Source organism: Chrysemys picta, chromosome 4 (genome assembly GCF_011386835.1).
Source record: "Chrysemys picta bellii isolate R12L10 chromosome 4, ASM1138683v2, whole genome shotgun sequence".
In the NCBI taxonomy this organism is placed as follows: Eukaryota; Metazoa; Chordata; order Testudines; family Emydidae; genus Chrysemys; species Chrysemys picta.
In genome coordinates this window covers 96,664,054-96,686,234 of record NC_088794.1, presented here as the reverse complement: position 1 = coordinate 96,686,234, position 22,181 = coordinate 96,664,054, and the positions used below count along the sequence as shown (strand labels likewise).

At 42.9% G+C, this 22,181-nt stretch overlaps 1 protein-coding gene across 1 annotated transcript in view; it reads left to right on the top strand.

Annotated features, from left to right (window-relative positions):
• The first annotated feature begins 14,100 nt into the window (after nucleotides 1-14,100).
• PAK6 (p21 (RAC1) activated kinase 6) overlaps nucleotides 14,101-22,181 on the top strand; it is a 52,320-nt gene continuing 44,239 nt past the window's right edge. Inside the window, exon 1 of the mRNA XM_024106677.3 lies at nucleotides 14,101-14,238. The gene's annotated coding sequence lies outside the window, so the exon portion shown is untranslated. The remainder of the gene's footprint in view (nucleotides 14,239-22,181) is intronic.

Genomic DNA, 22,181 nt, shown 5'->3' with positions numbered 1-22,181 from the left:
AAACACTCATGGATCATTGGAGTGGAAGAAATGCCTCACATACAGTAAACATCCCACTTACCAGGTTAAAATACAGAATTCATAAATTATTATAAAGCAGCCTTACTTCCTTCTCATCATGTTTGTCGAATCCCCAGCAAAATGAGGGCTACCATAATCTAAAAGTTAATATAGTTCATGGTTAGGTTTCATTTTCAGATCTTTTGCTCTTCCCTGGACATTGCAGATATATTGCTTTGGCACTTGGCTTCATTGGGTCTGTCCCCCACCCCCTTGCAAGTATGAGTCTTGCTCAGCCTCCAAGGCACCACTGGCAAAACTGGTGCTCTCTTGCTTTGAGCCTGCCCTATAGTTGATCTGTGGTGTCTTGGTGAGGCACCTATCCCAGCATGTTCTGTCTTTCACCATCAGTAGTTAAAAGTGCTATGATGACTGCCTCAAACTCCTGTGGATTAGAAGTGCTTAAGACCCATTTGATTGCCACTGAGGCCAAGGTCTCAGTAGTGTTTTGACCTTGAGTGGATCAGATAGCGGAAAATGGCTAATGTTCAAATCAAAGATTCAGGACTCTGAACTGGAGGTGGATCAGTCTGGCCACACTCAGCAAGAACAATTTTTTCCCACCTAAATACTTCAGGTGACTAATGCCATTGGCCTCCAACTAGAGTAGCAAAGTTGATTCATAACCCCAGGAAAATAGCATGCAATGTAAATCTGACATAGCTGTTCCCTGTCATTCCTCATTCTGTCCCACCCTTCTCTGTGAGGTGAAGACCTCAAAATCTAATAAAAAATAGTATTAATCAGAGTTAGAATTATCTTAATGCTAACCTAGTTAAGTAAATTAGTCTAGTCTAAAAATTTCCCGCTGACTAGTAATGTAATGTGTTGGGTTCTCCAGCTACGAATTGTATGCTGCACATGAAAATGAAATAGTGTTCAAAGTGATTCTGGGTCTATTTCCATTTCTACCACTGACTGACTTGCTGTATGATCTTGACTAAGTCACTGACACTGTCGCTCATTTCACCATACCTCTCTTCCTCTCTCCCTGCCACACTCAAGGCCCATATATGTGAGGTAAAGTTTAACTGATTTGAGGCTTTTGGATGAAAGGTCGCATAAGCAGAAAGCATCCATTGGATCTGGTAAATCTGTGGTAAAATTTCAGAATGTGAACACTTTTGTGTGGTCTTGCACAATAAAGTACAAGCTGATAGAAGCAATGCTAATGTTTGACTTTCTTGGAAAATCGATAATGTTTTTGACTCTTTAAAGGCCCTCCAAAAATATTCCTTAAAATTGGCAAAATTCCCTTGAGTTGTCTGCAAAAAAGTAAGTTGTAGTCTGCCTGAGAGTCTAGCCATTGCAATTGTCTGCTTCTTAGCTTACTTTACAATAAATATAGTAACTCCCACTTAATGTCCTGTCGCTTAACGTTTCAATGTTACGTCCCTGCTCTATTACAGAACATGCTTGTTTAAAGTTTGTGCAATGTCTGCTATAACGTTGTTTAGCTGCCTGCTTTGTCCACGGCTGGCAGCCCCCCTATCAACTTTCCTCCCCCAGTGCCTCCCGCCTGCTGGCGGACCCTGCGAATCAGCGCCTTTCTCCTGCCCTCGGCAATCAGCTGGTTTGCAGTGTTCAGGATGCTGGGGGGAGGGGCGAGGACATGGCACGCAGCCTTTTCCCCCTCCTTCCCCTGCTTTCTGCCCACAGCAATCAGCTGGTTTGCAGCATTCAGGAGGCGAAGGGAGAAGGCTGCATGGGGGGGCTGCCAGCCTGTTTAATACCTGTATTAAATTGCTTGTTTAAAATGTGTATAATGCCTTTTGTCTGGCAAAAAAAATTTTTTTCCCTGAACCTAACACCTCCTCCCCCCCCCCCCTTTACATTAATTCTTATGGGGAAATTGGATTCGCTTAACATCATTTCGCTTAAAGTCACATTTTTCAGGAACATAACTACAACGTTAAGTGAGGAGTTACTGTATATTAAATTCTAGTTAACTAATGCATTTTTCTGTTCACCTAGCTAGCCAATGATAAAGTTACATATTTACACATAGCTTTCTTGTTATATTCCCCTGCTTGCCTAAGTCTTTCAGCAATGTAATAAGTGTTTGACATAACAGGTTAGTGCTATGGAACTATTTGCAGTGGTGGAAAGAGATAAGTGGATTTCTCATGCTGAATCCTTACTCCACATGTCTGTAGCAGTGCTGTTAATGCCAGCCCTACCTACGGAGCCCTGATTAGTTAGATGTTGGACAGATAGAAGCTAGGTGTCCCCTTCCATTGCACTCGTTGGTAGGCAGAAATCCCACTCTTACTTCTCCTTTAGAGGTTGGGGATGCTACTGAAAAGACTTCAGAGTCAGGGAAAGGACGTGTTGATACTGCAGGAATGCAGCAGGCCTAGAATCTGAACTATTGGGTTGGGAGACAGGCCCAGGGAGCAGCCTAGGTACATCTGTCTACTACAAACTTACACCATGTTGCATGCAGGAATCAGCCAGAGCCCCAGGGGAAGCAGAAGCCCTAATCTCTGACTAAGGAATTGATGTTAGAGGAGCATTTAGGCTGTTTGTTCTCTCATAAAGTAATTCCTGGGTGCATTCTAGCTTTTCTTTACATAGCTACCAACTTCTCTACCCAATCTGCAAGACTTACTCTACCAGAATCAAAGACAAATTCTTCACCCAAACTTCATATCTGTACACCTGACGACCTAGAATTTGGCTAGCTAAGCACAACAGATGGGGTTGTTCCACAGAAATCCAAGAGATCCTGATACAGATCAAAGTAGAAGAGATTTTTCCACCTGGGCTTCATAAGGTCTTGACCCATTGCAAGCTTCTGTCCCCAAGATTCTGGATTACATCCTCCAGCTCTACCTATCAGTCTTCACCATCAGTTCTATCAGCCTCTATTTAGATGCCATTTCATCTTGCCACCCTCTTATTCAAACATATACAGTGCATTCTCATCTCCACTGTTTTAAAATTTCTAAAAATGATTGATGCCCACCGGTTCCGGAACCTCCCCTATCCTGAAACCTTACTGTAGTTCTTCCTGGGCCTTTATGGAGTCCCTCTTTGACCTCTTCCCTAAGTGCTCTTCTGCATTTTGCAAGCAAAACTGCCTTCATGATGGTTATCGCCTCAGCCAGGAGAGTTCATGAAATTCAAGTACTAATGGCAAACATCCACCCCCACCCTCTTCAAACTGTCTTCCACATAAGATGATGCTGAGACCCCACACTGAATTCCTCACCAAGATGGTGTTTGTGTTTTTCCACTCAAACCAAACTCCCTCTTTTCTTTCCCAAATCACACACAAACCTGGAGAAACCCAAGCTCCTTTAGATGCCTCCAGAGGCTTCCTTTATTACTTAGGCAGGACAAGGCCATTCAGGTAATCATCCTGTTTGTCATATTAGGGAAGGCTGTGAATGGATAGGCCATCCCTTCCTAGCAGTTCTTCAAATAGATTTCTCAGTGCATTGCAATGTGCTTCCCAACTATCCTTCAATGAGAGCCTAGTCAGCTTCTGCAGCATGCTGAAGAAATATTCCTGTATCTGAGATCTGCAGGGCAGCCACTTGGAGGTCAGACCATACCCTTCTCAAGCATTATGACCTGGATTTGGTGACTAGTTTGGAGATCAAATTCAGGAGAGCACTTTTGCAGTCCATATTTAGATAACTGTAGCTCAACTCCAGTGTTAATTGGGGAACTGCTAGCTTGTCACCCTAAGTGGGATCCACATGGACAAAGACTGAAGAAAACATTTACTCCTCAGTAATCATGGTTCTCTGAGACGTTTTGTCCACGTGGATCCCATGACACCCCCCCCCCCATCCCTGTTCCTTCAGAGTCCCTCTCTGCAGTGATTCTGAATTAATGAGGGTACTAAGTTGGAGCTATTCTACCCTTTATGTCCTTAGTGGGAGTGCACAAGGGCAAGCAGAGGCAGGCACAGCCCCAATAGACACTGCAGTTCAAAAGATTCCAATCTAGAGTGCCTGAAGCGCACATGCCCCATAATTGGGATCCACACGGACAAAACATCTCCAACTGTTATTGTGAGGCAATACCAGTTCTTCAAAACGTTCTTCTTTGGTGGATTTGAAGGAGGCTTTAAAGAGATGGTGCCAAGTCTTTAAGAAAGAGTACAAAATGACTTCTGTGTTTAAAACCACAAGGATGGTTTTTCTTTCCTGGAACTTTGATGCTTTAGTAAGGTCCTTGAAACTACATGACTGCCACAATCTTGATACCATCTCACTAAGCTAGCTGTCTTGCAGCTGTTGCTTCCTCTTGAAACTGATTTGGACTCTGTGCTCTGAATCTGCTCAGCTATTGTTTGAGTTGGTCCTAAATTTAGGCAGTTGCAACTGAGTTAAAAGATGCTGCTGTCACCCTTTCTAGGACCTATCAAGATTATATCCTTGTATTTGCAACCAGGGGAAATGGTGTTGAACAGATTAGCTTGCCAACATACAAATATTGCAGAAAATCCTAGTATGGTTTTATGTATTTGACTTCCATCTGATAATCTCAGTATGAATGAGTAAAAACATGGGCCGTTACTAAGGAGCAGAAGAGAAGAGATTAAAAGGAACTGTATTAAACCAACAGGGTGGAAGAGCTTAGAACTTGTCTAACAAAGTTTGAGTGTAAACGCGCTGAAATGGATCTTTTCTCAGAGAGCCTGCAGCAACCCCAGAAACTAGATTAATGCTTCATATCCCAGAAGACTTCAAAAACAAAGAAGTACTACTAGCTAAACAAGATTTTTGTTTATCTGTTGCATGGTTTGAAAAAAAATGGTATAGTTCAAGTGTGTAATACACACACACACACCAAAAACTCAGATTTTGATAAAGCTGCAAATTCTGACCCTCTGTCATATGCACAAACTCAGTGTTCTAAAAACACTGGTGTTTGAGACCTTCAGTAGATTTAGGAATATAAGGCAAGAGGTAATGAAGCTATTGATTGATACTTTGTCAGATGTTGCTGTGCTTGATATTGTGGAATAAGTCAGATTAGTTACCAAGCAAACTTTAGAAAAGGTTAGGAAAATTAGGCTCAGTGCCTATTTGTCTATTACCTAAATAGTTGCCTAGTATATAAATTCTATTTATGGATAAGGAGGCTGCATTTTGTGAAGGTTGGTGCATAAAATCCCATGTCACACATACAGTCTCTTTTATAGAATGATGCAATTGTATACACTCTTGTTTACGGCCTTGGTTATAGATTCTTGTAACTCCAGTAATCTATTCAGTAAAAATTTAAAATACCTTTATCTGTTGCTAACTTTAATTTAATTCAGCTGACTAAATTATAAGAATAACTTGATATATACAAAGGTGATCAGTAAAATCATTTCAAGCCAAGAACCAAAGAAGACTACTATGTTCATTTTTCTCTCAGGCCTCAATTCTGCAAAGATTTAAGAACGTGTGTAGCTTTACACACATTTAAGACTTAGCAGGATCAGGGCCTCAAGGAGTCCCTGTTTGGATGAATCTACGAGAGGCAGCTTTCTATTGTTTTGAAAGAGACATATTCTGGATCACAAATACTGGTACTTATTTGAGTCTGGTAAAACGGTTTTGAATTCAATAAAGAGACATTATTCCAGTTTCCTCTAAGTTATATCTCTAACTATTAATTGGTTCTTTATTTTTCCATTTCTTACCTATTGAGTTTCATTTACCAAACTGTACAATAATTGTCTTTTGTAAGAGCACAGTTTGTTCATCAGCACCACTGAATTTTTGCTATCTTAATTGCAGGATTACAGTAAAGTAATGATAAAAACCTTAAAATAGATTAAAGCTAAAACAATTGTAAAATTTACTTTTCATCTATTACACTGTTTACATTTTGCATGTCACTCAGTTTGGTCAGTGAAACTAAACTGGCCCTTTTAACTGTCCTCGTTCTTTGCATGTCCTCTGCATATTTCCACTCATGGGATGTGCAGCCTACATAAGGGAGCCTTAACATAGTAGTGCTGTTAAAACACTCTCTGACCCAGACACCTCTTACCCCTCCATTCTGAGTGTGTGGCTGTAAAAGGGAGTGTCAGCATAGCACTCCCTGTCATCTCATTTCCTTCCAACCACAACAGCACATGGGCACAAACCTGTTTAGATCTGATACTCTGCTTAGTAATGCCTTAGCTTAGTATGCTTCCAAGAATGGGTGGAGAGTTTATCTGAATAGTCTCAGTTTGAGATCATTGACATTTTTTAAGAAAGACACTATATATGAATGTACTGGAGTTGAGAATTGTCTGTCTAGCTTTTAAATATTTCACATTTCACATTCAGAACAAAGCAGTGCAGGTTGTCAGAGACAACATGACTGCAGTGGGTACTACCTGAACAAGCAGGGAGGAGCTCACTCATCCCAGCTGTGCAAGGAAGCAATAGCTATGGGATTAGTGTATCCACTACACTATCATCCCAATTGTCCTGCATCTAGCAGGCAAGGACAACATAGATCATTTCATCAGAGATCTTATACAATTACATGTGTGGTCTCTAAAGGAGTCAGTGATATAAAACACTTTCATCCTGTGGGTTTCTGGATATAGAACTCTTCACAACCACACAGTGTGTGTCTCTATTTTTACTCAGGAGGACAGAGACACTCAGTCCACACTGGATGCTTTTCTAAATTGAGGAATTAGGCTATCTATGCTGCTTCCCCCAACCCCCTTAGAGAGGGTGATTTAAAAAAAAATGACCATGATATACAGATATTCATCGTGCCAAGGGTGTATACAAACTTCTTCCAGTGTTACCGGACCTATTATCTGAACAGGATGGAAAAATGTATCCTATGGACCCTCTCACTATATCTAGCTCCTTGGGCTACAGGACTTCAATGAAAAATCTTGCATTTTTCAGCTAATCAGAACCTGATGCACCTCTAAAACCAGTCATTGAGAAAATGTTATGATCTTAAGTGGTCTAGGTTTGTGAAGTGGTTAAGCAACAAGAGCATAGATCCAGTACAAGCACCAATCCAATTTGTTCTTGAATACTTACAGAAACCCAAAATCTTTTACTGAAGTATCTTCTCTGAGAGTACACCTAGCAGCAATAGTGGTGCATCAGGTGCTAATAGATATTAATTTCTTTGCACATGGTACAGTTAAGAAATGTATGAAAGCTCTGATTAATACATATCCCCCAATAAAGGCCCCAGATGCATCATAGGACTTCAGTTTAGTTTCAACACAGCTCATGAACAGTCCTTTAGAGCCCATGCCAGATTGTTGTTTGTTTCATTCATCTATTAAAACTGCTTTTGTAATAGCTATTGCATCAGCCAGGTGAGTGAGCAAGACCCTTATGGCAGACTCACCATTCACTATGTTTCACAGAGATAAAGTCCTTTGGCCTAACCTAAATTCCCTCCCAAGGTGGCATAGGAATTTCATATTAATCAAGTGATTAATTTGCTGGTTTTCTTTCCTTGACCTCATGCTTATAAAGGAGAATCAAAATTACATAGGACTAAAGAGTTTTTAAAGTCCCCTAAAAGTTTTATTTTCTATGCTGACAGCCACAAAGGTCATGCTATTTCTTCACAGTCACTGTGTACATGGGCTAGACAGTGTATTGAACAGGGGTATAGGACTGCATCTGTTCCTCTTCTTACTAGAATCAGAACATACTCAATTGATGTAAGGACAACTTCTTCGAGTGCTTGCTCATGTCTATTCCATTGTAGGTTTGGGTGTAGAAGCCATCCTACTCCTTCCTTCTGTTGTGGGAAAGGAATCTGATGTACAATGGACAGCTCCTGCACCCAAACCTACAATGGAATAGACACGAGCAACACATCTCAAAGAACACCAGTTACAAAACACCAGTAACTGTCTTTTCTTTAGCATGCCTTAGATATGTTCCAATAGTTGAGATGTAAGGCTGCCACATGGAGTTCTAGTCATACCTTTACAACATACTGTTCCCTAGATCTGGCATCTGGATCAGATGCTCAATTTGGTAGGGCAATACTCCAATCCCTCTTCAATTAGGACTCTGAGTTCCACCATCCAGTCATGGGGTACTGCTTGCCAAACCATCTCAGGAGTAGGAATATGCAGAAGATACTTGAAGAAAAGCTGGAGATTACTTACTTGTAACCAGAGTTCTTTAAGATGAATTCTGCATATTCCCACTCCCCTGCTCACCTTCTCTTTTATTCAGCATTCTCTAAAATCTGACTCTGAGGAAGTGGTGAAAGGAACCGAGGTGTCAGGGAACATCATAGCGCCTCTTATAGCTTTGCTGTCAGGGCGTTCAGGAATGCCAAAGGAAGGAGCGGGAGGGGTGCATGAGCACTCGAACAGGCACTGCTACAAGAATGTTCCACCGCTTAGGCTGCAGAGCCCATCTTGAAGCACTCTGGTTACAAGTAAGTAACCTCCATTCCTCATGCGTTAGCACTGCTCTGTTTTGGTTCATTACACTATCACCGTGTGTTTACAATAAAACATTTTCACTGACATTTAAAAAAAACCCTACTATGAATAATTTTATTTTAAAAATTACCAAAAAAATCTAACCATAAATCAAATTGTTTCTTTAGTTTATAAAATTATGAAAACTTTAAAATGGGGCAGGGGCGTCACCTATACAATGCTCTTCTGTCCCTGCCTGTGCAACTATCTAAAGATTCTAAACCTATCGTCAGCGCTGCAGCTGATTTCCCAAATAATAAATATGCCTAACTGGCTTTGGGCTAAGCTCCAGTGTTTGGTGCGTAGCACTCTATGCTACAACATTAAGACCTGGCCTACACTATACAGTTAGGTCAACACAAGGCAGCTTACATCAACCTAGCTGTGTATGTGCCGACACTCAAATTGGTCTCCCAGTGCTGTAACCACCCCGCTATGCCCACATAGTAACGTCATGGTTAATGTACTTAGTGTGAGTGTAGACACTGTTAGTTATGGTGCCCTAACTGTCTTCCAGCAGCTATCCCACAGTGCCCCACACTGACCGCTCTGGTCACAGAACCCCACAGTCCCAGGCCATTGTATGAGCAGCGGTACCCTTAGTGCTTTATAGCATCAGCACAGAGCAGTGCTGCTCTGATTATCCCTGTTGTAACTGGGTTAAACCCGAAGGCAATTAACTTTCTATGGCTTTTCATTCTCTGTACTACCACCTTCCAAGGAATAAGCCATCCCTTCTCATTCGTTCAGTTGCAAGAAGAGATGGAACTTCCTCTTTCTGTATACTGCCATAGTCTCAAATATAACTGGATCCCTGAATAATATTATGAACTGGTAATAAGAGCTGTCATGTTCCACTGGAAGAAATGGTGGTTTGTGGTCACTGAAGGAGATTTTCAACCTTTAAAACACCATGAACCGTCTTCCATGGCTAAAAGAGACTTTCATGTTTTTCTGTGACCTTGTTTTAGCTTCCATACCTGTCCTTGAGCACTCAGTGTGTAGTTGGCTTTAAGTTTTTGATCTGAATATTGGGGTAGGTTGTAACTTGCAGTGCCTTGGCTCCACTCACCACTTCTGAGCTGATACAGAGGGGTATCGTAATCCGCTGCTGGAACAGGTTAGCAGCAAATTACTACCTTCCACTAGCCTAGAACAAAAAGGAACTGAACTCAAAGGTGTGTATCTGAGTCACAATGCTTCCAAGGGCTGCTCCTGGGGTGGTGCAACTTATGTGCCATCCCTCACTTAGGACTGTGCCAAAAGGAAAAAGCTAGTCCATTATTCGTATAGCATGTATCTTTTATTCTTATAATCTATTTATTATTTAGATAGCATATTGTGAATACTACTGCAGGTGCTTTCTAAACAAAGGAAGGCAAAGCCCTGCCCTAAGAGCTTACAGTTGCTTTGTGTCTAGAACATACTCAGTTTTGGCTGCTTTGTATTAGTCCAACAGTGCTTGAGATAAAGGGCCATGCTCTTTTTTTAGTAAAGGAATAAACCTGTTACCTGAAGCACGGACAGACTACTATACAACAGACAATACTAGGGTACATTCCAGACACACATCCATTGTAAGCTCTTAGGGGCAGGGACTTCTGTGGCTTGAACCAGTGGTATAAATGACACACATGAAATTTTAATTTGAAAAACTCAACTTTAAAAAGTAGCTAGAAGCCACGTTATATCCTCTTCATATGATCAGGCAACAAGAGTTGGGAATATTCACCCAGAATCACCTTGATGTTTCATTGGTTGTAAGAGCTCTCATTGGATATCAGAGTTGTGGCAAGTGGAGTGTTTTGGACGAGTCCACCTAATGTCTCCAGCGCATGCAGTTGAGTAAAACTCTTATTATTGGGAGGCAACATAGTCCAATGGATAGGGCATTGGATGAAGAATTGGGAGACCTTGGTTCTTTTACCAGCTTTGACTCTGGGTGGCATTGGACAAGTCATTTAACCTCTTGGTTTTCTTAGGTGTGAAACTGGAATAATAATGCTTACCCACCTTTGTGAAGTGCTTCGACCTCTGTGGATAAAAAGCAATATGTACATGCTCATTTTCTAGTCCTCTTCTGGACGCTTGGTTTCTGCTGCTCCTAACACTACAGAACCGCTGAACAATTAGCATGTGCAGCGCATTCAGTGACATTTCACAACCAGCCATGTGTTTTGCTTGTGATGTTACTTAATATCCAGAGAAGAAATTCCAAGGTTTAACGTTCTGTCACCCTCTGTAGCACCCGTTTGTTGTGTTGGTATTGGAGCATGGCTTTTTTTGTGAATAAAGGTATCTGAATGACCTTCAGGTGCTCCAATAACATCAGGCCAGGCCAGGCCACCCCAGTTTCATACACTTTATCCCAGGGCCCTGAAATTAAGTTGATTTCATTCATTTATTGGAATTTACTTCTAAAATTCATCCATTCCACGTGTATAAATGTTACATAATGGAACAAATCACTCAACAATTGGAAACTCTTAATTTAGATTGACATTTGATAGAGAGCACCTGCTCATTAGATCAAGGGCTTTTTTTCTTTGGGAGCCTGAATTGTATCCCTAAGTTGGGATAGGGCTGTCACCTCCTCCTCCTTCCCCCCACCAAAGAGGTGGAGGGGTGTGTGTGAATGAAAAAGTAAGTATGATTAAATATACATATGGAAGGATTTTCTCATGTAAATTTAGATGTTCAGGATTTTGATCATTGGTATGGAGGGATGGAGATGCAGAGAGATTCTCTAGCATTAACTTTTCTGTCTGCATGAGTTTGAATGTTACTGTTGTATTCATCATTAAGTTCCATGCAGTGTTTTTTTTCTTCCCCTTTGAGACCTTAAAATCAAAGCTTCTATCTTTTGAGTGCATATTGTTCAAGGCTAAATTTAAGATCTTGATATCTTGGTCAGTATCCTTGCTTAGACAACGCCCAACTTTTAGGGATCCCACCATCATGTTACATATGCAGTTTGCAGGCGATCGCACTTTTGTTGTAAGCGTTCGGTATATAAATCTCAGCCCCTTGACATCCGTCTTAGCCCCTCCTTCCATTTTCCTGTTTTCAAATTATCTCTTATACCTTTCCATGCACTTCAGTGTCCTTTAGAATGAACTCCGTCATGCCCCAAATGTATTACCCTCCCATCCTTTTCTCCCTGGCATCCTGGTATTTGGATCCTCTCTCTCTCTTTTTTAAATATTGTTTTAATTTGCTATTGGTTTGTATAAATATTGGATAGCACCTCACATAAATAGGTTAGGATGGAGAATTGCTTTATAAATGAAATGATTATAAAGATCCCGTGACGCTTTCGGATAAGAGAAGATATTTGCCTCAGTGGCCTTGTCAGAAATTTCCTTTCTCTTCACTGTTGTGTAATATGCAGTGCGCTATTTAGCTGCTGCCCCTCGCACCAGAAGTGGCTACATTTTAGTGGTGCTGTATGGATCTTTTAGGTGAAAAATACTGGATAAATGTAAAATACGATCTGACCTCTATTTAGGACGTGAAAGCAGCTGTGAGCTGGGAAGCTAAATCCAGCAATGTGGAATGAATGAAGTCCGAAACCTGACAGCCTTCAGCAGTTCCAGGGACATGGAGCATTTTTTTAATGAGAAAATTCATTTCTGAGATTTGCTGACAGGAACATGTAGAATGGAACTGCTGCCTGCCCTTCCTCCTCCACTCCCGCACAGAAGGGGAAAAAAGCCGATCTTTATAAATAGCTCTGTTCCTGTCGTATTTGTAAATTCAGTGCTTTTTGTGTCACTGACATCACGCTCCTTCTCCATGGCAACTCCCTACAATGTCAAAATTTCCAGGCACTATTTGAGAAACTTAAAGCTCTAAATGAACAGGTTGATTCAGGATGTTCTAATTGAAAATAAAACAGAACAGGGGGCGGCGGGAGGGGGTGTGAATGGGAGAAAATGGGCTTCTCTCAGCTCTAATCCTCTGGAAAGCTTGCATCTGTGAGTGCATTTTAGAACTCTGCTTGCCCAGTCACTCTTCCTTTTATAACTATCCCTGTCAAAAGAAGAAGAAGGGTGGACATCTTATTTTCCTATCTCCAGCGGCCTGGAGAGAAACACTACAGGTGACTAAGCAGCAGGATCCAGACTGACTCACTCCTGAGCTATTTTCTCTCTCTCTCTTTTGTTGTTGTTTGTTCTTACCTTTTGGCCCACAGCTTATATTTTTTCCCCAGGCCCCAGTGAGACAGAATTAGCAGCAAGCTTTATTGTTCCCTAATGTTCCTGAAAATATGAGCTTGTGGTTATACAGGTGAGGAAATAAAACCAAACCTTAATGTCAAGAAAATTAATCCTAGTCTTTCTCTTGGCCGCAACATTTTTATTAAAATAGTTTTTGCTTTGAGTTTTGTCCAGGAAGAACTAATATGTCTGACATACCGGTGAACTGAAAGGTTTCTTTGTAAACCTACCTGTGGAAAATATGTGATTGCCCCAGTCACAGGTCTACTGATTTTAACTTGATTGCTAGAGTAAATGCTCTAAGTAGAAGTTGTTCTATCTGGAGCCTTGTTTATAGAATTGGATTGTGTTGGGTTTGAACTGGGTCTTCTATAGCGGGATTGTAGTGGCTTCAACTGAAATGTGAAAGCAGATCTTCAGGTTGATGCAAATTAATGTCTCCCCAGTTACTTCAATGGAGCTGTTCTGCTTTACATCAGTGGAGAATCTGGGTCATAGTGTCTAAGACCCTGGGAAAGTATCCCTTCCTTATATTGCAGGTTTGTGGCATTCCAAGCTCCATTGCTGAAATTCAACTTCCTGAAATGTCAACTCCATATTGTGTGTCTGATTTTAAAAATTGCTGGGGACAGATGCAGGACAGTTACACAAGAGCTGATGTCCATGATGTCTTTCCCTGGATATAAGAACCCAGGAGCATTTAGTGAAATGATAAGAAACCCACCATCTGCCCAAGGAGGGTAATGGAGCCCTATTCTCTGTTTTAGAAGAGCAAGCTACAAGTGCTCACATTCTCCACTTTTCCAAAGTGCAAGGCAAAGGATTCAAAAATCACATATTCTAGAAGTGTGAGGTCATGTTCCACCAATTAACCCTCCTCCACTTGGAGTGGAGCATAAGCCAGCCATCTCCTGGTTTCAAGGCTTAGCTGAACGGAAATGCATGAATAATCTTTATATCCGTGAATCTTGATTAAAATATTGTCCTTGCTTCTGATGCACAAAATGTCACTCAGCCCCTACTCCCATCCTCTCTTCTGAGATCACAGAATCAGCACATAATACAAAGGAGTCCCAGAAAATGTCTATTCATTGTAATACAAACCTCAACAGGAACACACATCTACAATGGGATCCAATCCGTTTTAGCTGCAAGACTTTAATGGAATTTGTCACTGTAGTCTTATCCATGCTCCAATGTGTGGACTTTATAACTTCCTTATATACTTCAAACACCTCTGCTTATTGCCAGGGAGAGGGGGCGTCTGGCACTTTCATATACTCCTCCACAGCAGCTGGCATCAGGCTAGTGCCGGTGAGTAAGCAGCTGCAAGGATGATGTGTGTTTGCGTGTGTGTGAGACACTGAACCAGGATCTTTCTGAAGAAGCTTTGAGATGAAATTACTGAGAATTTTTGCCTGAAGCGAGGGATGTTTCCCTAGTCCAAGACAAGCAGCAGCCTGCAGTCAGAGAGAAGCAGTGGCCAAAGTCAGCCCAGAAGAGAGACTTCTCACAGATCTTCTCAAGGTAAGACCCCTTTGGGTGCTGCTATAGGAGGAAGTGGGCAAGAGGGTCCAGCATGAGCTTCCCCCACATATGAACACTGGGTGTGATGAGATGATTTGGGGGAGGTTAGAAGATCATAATACTGAGAGAGATTTGAGCCCTTGTCTGACACTCCCTTTTCAGGCTGGAAATTGAAATCAACCAATAGGAACCATCTTCTCTGGCCCGAAGCCACAAACGGGGAAAGACTTTTAACCCTAGAGAGCCTACCTTCAGCCTGGGCAAATGGTGAACAATACTGGCTAACTACACTTCTAATTCAAATGCTAGGTACCAGGATTTAGATACTAGGGTGATGGCACTGTAGGATTCAGAGAGAAAATGAAATTCAGCAAACGGAGATCAGCTCAGAATTTTTGTTTATTAATTGTATTTTGTGTTTTTTAAACACTGGCAGGGTGCTTGGCGCTCTGCGGAATGAAGATGGTCCCTGCCCTGGGAGCATATGTCTAAAAGATTTTTGTGATGCTCATAACATAAGATTCTTAATTTGAGACTATAACGTGATGAAATGCTACTGAAACAAGAGTTTGAGAATATGTATTTGTAGAGCATGCATCTGAATTACACCTGACTTAGCATTTAGCTGTGCTGATAACTGTTTGTGGAGGGGCCAGTAAACACTAGAGATCTCTCTGTCCCAGCAGCAGGGGGGCTTTTGAGGGGACAATTTGTTTTAATATCCCATATCCTCATTTCAATATGGAACAAAATAGGTTCTGAATGCACAGAGATAACTCTCAAAGAAGAACTAGTAAGTGATGGTACTTTACCTCTAAAATACAAAACATGCTTTTAGGAAAAGTATTTCACATCCAAAAGAAAAAAAAAAACTTAAAGCTGAAAGCTCTCCTACAACAGAAGACAGGCTGGGAAATGTATGCTGTGGGATGTGGTTGATTGCTGCCTTTTCATAAATTATAATCCTGGATGAGACGACATGCTCTGCTGCACTTTTTCAAGGTGCCAGGGCCATTAAGGAATACATTCGCTGAGCTTGGAAAGAGAGCAGAGTGCAGGAGCATTTCGTTTTTTCTGTCTGTGGACTTGATCCCTTTGCACACACAAATATCTGCAAACAGATCCAATTTCGCTCTTGGACACAGTAAGGAAAATGTACTCTTATGAGAAAAACAGTTTGGATCCAAAGAAGTTAGTATGGTTGGCAATTACAGTAGCTAGAGTTGGGATGGAAGAAACAGGCTAAAAAAGGACATCCTGAGAGACAGCTTTGTAGTCTGCTTTCTTGGGGCAATATCAGAGTCTTTCTTCTTTTCCACTTCTCTTTCCGCAGCTTGTGTGCGGTGAGGGAGGGAATATTGCCCAGAGACAAGGTTCTGTGCACAGTCACATTGTGTATGGCGGTGTAAGGCCGTTGGTGAGATTGCCCAGGGAAGGGATCTTGTGCCCAGCTTTCTGGTATGGAGTCTGAGGCCTGTTTGGATGCTGTTGCTTGCCAGTTTGATTCCACCATGTGCCCATAGTTAAGACGTAGTTACTGCCAGCCTTAGAGTCAGGAAGAGTCTATTTGGGGGAGATTAGGCATTAATCCAGGGCCGCTTCCAAGTATCCTGTTCACTTGAAGACTGGTTAGAAATAAACCAGGGCAGAATGATGGCATAAGGCGGCTGAGATTTCAGAAAAGCAGAGATGTTCAGGGCATCTCCTTGTTGGGTGTGCTGGAACACCTAAAGGAATTCTGCCCTGGTAATCTTTTTATTTACTTTATAATAGAATATTTTGCAGATGGACCCATCAGGAGCATACTTGTGGCAAGAAGGCAGGGGAGCACTGACAACTGCAGGCAGTCAGAGGACAGTATAGAAGGTAGACACCACCACTTACTCTATTACTTGACATCTTTTAAACCTACTGGAATTCTGCATAATTAATTTCCAGCACTAGCATTATGTTCCATGCGAGATTTCCCTTATTCGACAAAATTCTCTCTACATTTTTGTTTTTGGTGCCAGCTTTTATTTTGGGCCTTTTGCAGGTCCTGAAAGAGCTAGAGTAATTAGAAGGAAAAGAATCCTATTTCTAGGGAATATAAATTGTGGTAAGCCTGGAAAAGTGTCCTTTAATTAAATACTGATCATCCTTCTCAATTAAAACTACCACTAAAAACTAGGCAGTCCAGTAGTTAAAGTAAATAATAACAGGACATGAGGAATATCTTTCAAGTGAACATCAGAGACACAATTACACAAATGTAATAAAAGGGGTATGTGTGCAGTGGCTCAGAGGAATAGAAATGGGACAGAGCTTTTCACGGCTAGTTTCAAACATGGTTCAGGGCAAAAATGGGATTGAAATTTGTTACATGTCATGACTCTTTGATGACCCCAGACCATTTCCTTGTAAACAGTTGTTTGGATCACTGAAACCACTGCCAGAAATGGCACCCTACTTAGCAGTCTCAGAAGAGAAGCCAAAGACTGAATAGGCCCTGGGGACTGAGCTCCTCCCTTGCCCTAGCAGTTGTCCTGTTGTCCCAGAATTATGACATATTAGTGGAGCAATATGGAGAAGCTTGTACTTCTGCTGTTCAATCTGTGTATGTTTTGTGGATAAAATAAAAATGATTTCAGACCCATGTCCTGGGTTGTGCATGGTGCAACTTGGGATGTGTAGGGACATTAAGCCATCTCTATACTACCTTTCCCTCCTGCCTGCCACCTACTGATCCTGGGACCACCAGGGTGTTCCCTGGCATAAAGCAGGGCAGTTTCAGAGCTACTCTGCCCTTCTTCAAGTTCAGTCTCAAACCCACCTCAACCATGATGCCCACAAACGGATGGGTGGCAGAGGTTCATTAACAGTGTGTGTGTGTGTGTGTGTGTGTGTGTGTGTGTGTGTGTGTGTGTGTGTGTGTGTGTGTGTAAACATAACCTCAAAATCTGCAAATTATTCCCACAGTTGGTTTATGCCTGTTCCCTGTGCTCTTGTTGTTACTCTTGCCTCCCCTCCTTCATCCTCTCTATTGTGTGCTACTTCCACCTGCTTACAAGACTAAACTCTTCAGAGCGGGGACTGTCTCCTATGGTATGTCTGTACAGTACCAGGCATAGTGGGGCTGGATCCTCGTCAGGGCCTCTGGGTACTACAGTAATACAAATAGTAAATCACCATCATCATGCCCTATTTTGTGCTGGGCAATGCCAACAACTTGCATGTAGAGACACTATGCCACACCCCCTTTCTCTAAGGCACACCCTTTATGCTGGGGGCCAGAATAGGGTTGCCAACTTTCTACTCATACAAAACCCAACACTCATGCTCTGCCCCTTCGCCGAGGCCCCACCCCCTGCTCACTCTATCCCCCCGCCTCTGTTGCTCGCTCTCCTCACCCTCACTCACTCGCTCATTTTCACTGGGCTGGATCAGGGGGCTGGTGTGAGAGCTCCGGTTGGGGGTGTGGACTCTGGGGTGGGGCCAGAAATGAGGCGTTCAGAGTGTGGGACGGGGCTCCAGGCTGAGACAGTGGGTTGGACTGTGGGAGTAGGTGAGGGCTTCAGCTGCAGGTGCGGGCTCTGGGGTGGGGCCAGAAATGAGGGGTTTGGGATGTAGGAGGCGGCTCCGGACTGAGGTAGGGGGTTAGGGTGTGGGAGAAGGTACGGACTCTGGGCTGGGGGTGTGGGTTCCAGGGTGAGGCCAGAAATGAGGGGTTCAGGGTGCAGGAGGGGGCTCTGGGCTGGGGCATGGGTTTGGAGTGTGTGTGTGTGGGGGTGAGGGCTCCGGCTGGGAGTATGGGCTATGGGGTGGGGCTGGGAATGAGGGGATTGGGGTGTAGGAGGGTGCTTCAGGCTGGGAATGAGAGATTTGGGGTGTAGGCGGGTGCTCCAGGCTGGGACTGAGGGGTTTGGAGGGCGGCAGGGGGGATCAGGGCTGGGGCAGGGGGTTTGGGTCCAGGAGAGGATGAGGGGTGCAGGCTCTGGGAGGTGCTTACCTCAGGCGGCTCCTGCAGCGACTTGGCCCCCCCTCCAGCTCCTATGCAGAGGCATAACCAAGTGGGTCTCCGTGCTGCCTTGTCAGCAGGCACCGCCCCCGCAGCTCCCATTGGCTGAGATTCCTGGCCAATGGGAGCTGCAGGGGTGGCTCTTGGGGCGGGGGCAGCAGGCGGAGGCCTCTGGCTGCCCCTATGCGTAGAAGCTGGAGCGGGGACATGCTGGCTGCCTCCCAGGAGCTGCGCAGAGACTCACAGGGAGCCTGCCAGTCCAGCTTCACAATGCCACCAACTGGACAGTCAACGGCCCAGTCAGTGGTGCTGACCGGAGCCACCAGGATCCCTTTTCGATCGGGTGTTCCAGTCACCCTAGACCAGAAGGGCTGGTATAGGAGCCACTATAGCGGCCCTGAGGTTTTCCCATGTTGTAGTAATGCTCAGGGTGAGTTCCCCAGCTCTCAGATTGTTTTGTGCCTCTGGAGCCGTGTAAAATGGCTGAGATTTGGCTTTGATGTGGTTCTGAGTTAGGGTGACCAGACGTCCCGATTTTATCGGGACTGTCCCGATATTTACTTGTTTGTCCCGCGTCCCGACCGATGTTCGGTCGGAATATGAATTGTCCCGATATTTTGCGGAGGGGGCTCGTGCCTCCCCACCCCCAAATCAGCCTTGACTCCGCCCCAACTCTGCCCCTCCCTTCCCCATTGGATCCCTCCCCAAATCCCTGCCCTGCCCCCACCTCTTCCCCAAGCACGCCGCATTCCTCCTTCTCCCCCCTCCCTCCCAGCCTTGCGCGAATCAACTGTATGGCAGCGCAAGCACTGGGAGGGGGGAGAAGCAGGATGCGGCAGCCTGCTCAGGGGAGGCGGAGGTGAGCTGGTGCGGTGGGGGGTGGGGCGGGGAGCTGCCTGTGGGTGCTCAGCCCCCACCAATTCTTCCTATGCTCCAGTGGCTCTTTTTTTTTTTTTTTTTTTTTTTCCCCCTCCGGTGACAACCTCCTCCTTCCTCCCCCCCCCCATATCCCAATATTTCATGTCTCTCATCTGGTCACCCTATTCTGAGTCTCCAGGGCTGTCGGTCTTGAAAGTTTCATTAACACTAAAGTCACATTTTAAAATATATTATGATGGCCATGGGCTCAATCCCATTGACTTTAATGGGACTACTTATGTGTTTAAAGCTAAGCACCTTCTTCCGTGCTATGCTGCTTTGAGGTCAGAGTGCTTATCGGCACCTTGCAGAACTGAGCCCCATAGGAGAGTGAATAAATGTATTTGTAAGTAACCATCCTCCAATAACATCAGCAGGTGACTTAGAATCAAGGAGAAAGCAACACCAATGTGAAAAATCAAAGCAATGTGAGCATTAGCTCCTGGAACTGATACATGTGTGTTCAGGCACCACTAAAATCTCCAAGCAAGAGACACCTGGGTATATTTTTGTTGACTGTGCAGGTTGTTTGCTTTAGAACTGCATGCTTGTACCCCGCTATTGTTTTTCTTTACACACCCCTAATAGCAGCAAAAAAGCCCCAAACTCATTGAGGGGAAGGGGAAAATAAAATATTTGATACAAAAACTCAAATCAAAAATTCCTAACTTCTTGCATGGTCTATGATGGCAGAAAAATGATCTGAAGCTCTAACACTGGCTATCTGGAAAGCACAATTGCATGGAGCTCCTTCAAGGAAATCATTATATGTCAGGGTTTTTTAAAAGATTTTTTTGTTTTTTGGAATTGATCAACTAAAAGCTGTTTTAAGAATCAGGAACAGACTTGTGGGGGATTTGTTATCCCCACTGCGGTGAATTCACTAGAGACAGAAATGTGTCTTTATAGATACTACTGCAACAAATATATATAAAGGCGTTTTCATTCTGACAATGTAGCATCTTCTAAACGAGAAAGCAAAAATGTAAAGCAGGTTCAGGAGACTCATCAGTTTTTTTACAAGCTAATAACGGCAATTTGATGGCTGTGGATTTAATTGCTTTTCCCCTCAGAATCTGGCTAAATTAGACTGTCTGTAGCATCTGTGTTGTCTTATTGACAATCTTCTAGTTTTCAGACTTTCCTCTCTCTGATACACAGTGCCTCCTAATATGCAGGTTTTTGTTTTTATTACCCTCTGTTGCCTTTTTAATTAGTTGAAAGAGAACAAATTCCACTCTGTAATCTGTGCTTGATCCTATTAACATTGCATGTGCATAGAAAGAATGGTTGAACAGGTCATATTTTTCAAAGGGGGATGGGAGCTCAACCCAGACTCCCACATTGTGGGCATAGTTTGCTTTCCAGGCCCCAAATCTTCAATTTGTGTGTGTGTGAGTGATGGCTGACATGTTGGCAGACACTGGCGATTGAACAAGGAATGAATCTCCAGACTAAAAAAAAAAGTCTCTATATCTTGCGCTAAACAATTGGGGACTATAGCAGACTTGCATCCTCTGTGAATCAGACACACTAACCAATAGGTTACACATGCAGTTCAGTTATTTTTAGTATCCAAATTATCTACACTTAAGAGCTAACATCCTTGTTCTGTTTTCTTGTTACCTGGGGCCAGCTCCCATTAAAATCAGTGGTGGTCTTCCCATTAACTTCAGTGAGAGCTGGATAGGAGCTAATCCTTCGAGATGGTGGCCCTGGCCTTGATCCAGGAAAGATGAGCACATGTTTAATATTAAGCACATGGACAGATTTCCTCCCTGTCACATCCATCTTAAACTAGAGATCCCTGTTTTAATGTCCACTGAAGTGTCAATGGAAAGACTCCCATTGATTTCTATGGACTTTGGGTCAGGCCCTCAGAGCAGACAGTGGCAGGAAGTACCTCTTTGTGTGAACAGTCATTCCTGAGCTTTAACTGTTACAGTAAACTGCCCAATTTAGCCACACAAATGTAATTAGCACGCACAAATCAGAGTTCTTGTGCATGCAAAAGTGGGTATGGAAAATTGGTGTGCACAAATGTAGAGGCCACTCTTGAAAATTTGAGCCCTAAAATAACAGAGAAATGTCTTTTTGTATATTTTACTGGCAATCTAAATACCCTTACTTTATATATCTGTGTATGTCTTCACTACCAATGTTAACATGGCTGTGTAGTCGCGGCACCAGCTCTCTCCCAGCACTGTGAAAAACCCACCCCCACAAAGGGAGTAGCTACCAGCATTGCACTGGTGCACTGTCTATACTGCCACTTTACAGCTGAAACTTCCATTGCTCAGGGTGGTGTTTTTTCACACCCCTGAATGAGAAAGTTTCAGCGCTGTAAAGTGGCAGTGTAGACAAGGCCTAATTTTACAGGGACTTTGGAACCTGAAATACCTAAACCAGCCCTAGGACTATGTTTACTGGATAGCCTGAGAAAAGTATCTGGATTGTGACTGTCACTGGGGAAATTTCCCAACTTTAACACACACATTTTTAAAACAGGTACTGCCAAATTTAAAAAAGAATTTTCAAGATGGCCACCCAAATATTTCTAGAGGGAATCTTTGCTCAATACTTGGATATAATTCATGATGATTTGCCAGATTTTCACTTCTCATGAACATTCTGCAGAACAAAAGCAATCTCTCAGTTGTTATGAATGTCAGTGACAAATTTAAAAGTGTCACAAATACCACTGAGGCAAATACATGTTTTTAATTTAAATCAATTTTTGTGAATATGTTTTTATAATATTTAGTGCTACTGAGGATATACAAATTAACATGAATTTTAAAAAATGGTTACGACTTATTACGTGAAACACTTTATCACTCTCCTAACTAAATTAGTATTTAGTTAGCCACAAATTAGCCACAATGAGAAATTCTAGATCAGCAGAACACGTTGCAGGAGTCTCCATTCATAACTCACACTGATGACATTTTCAGAGCTGCAACAGGTGTTTTCAAATGTGATTTATTCTGAACCTGATTATGTTCTTGTAATATAAATATTTACCTGA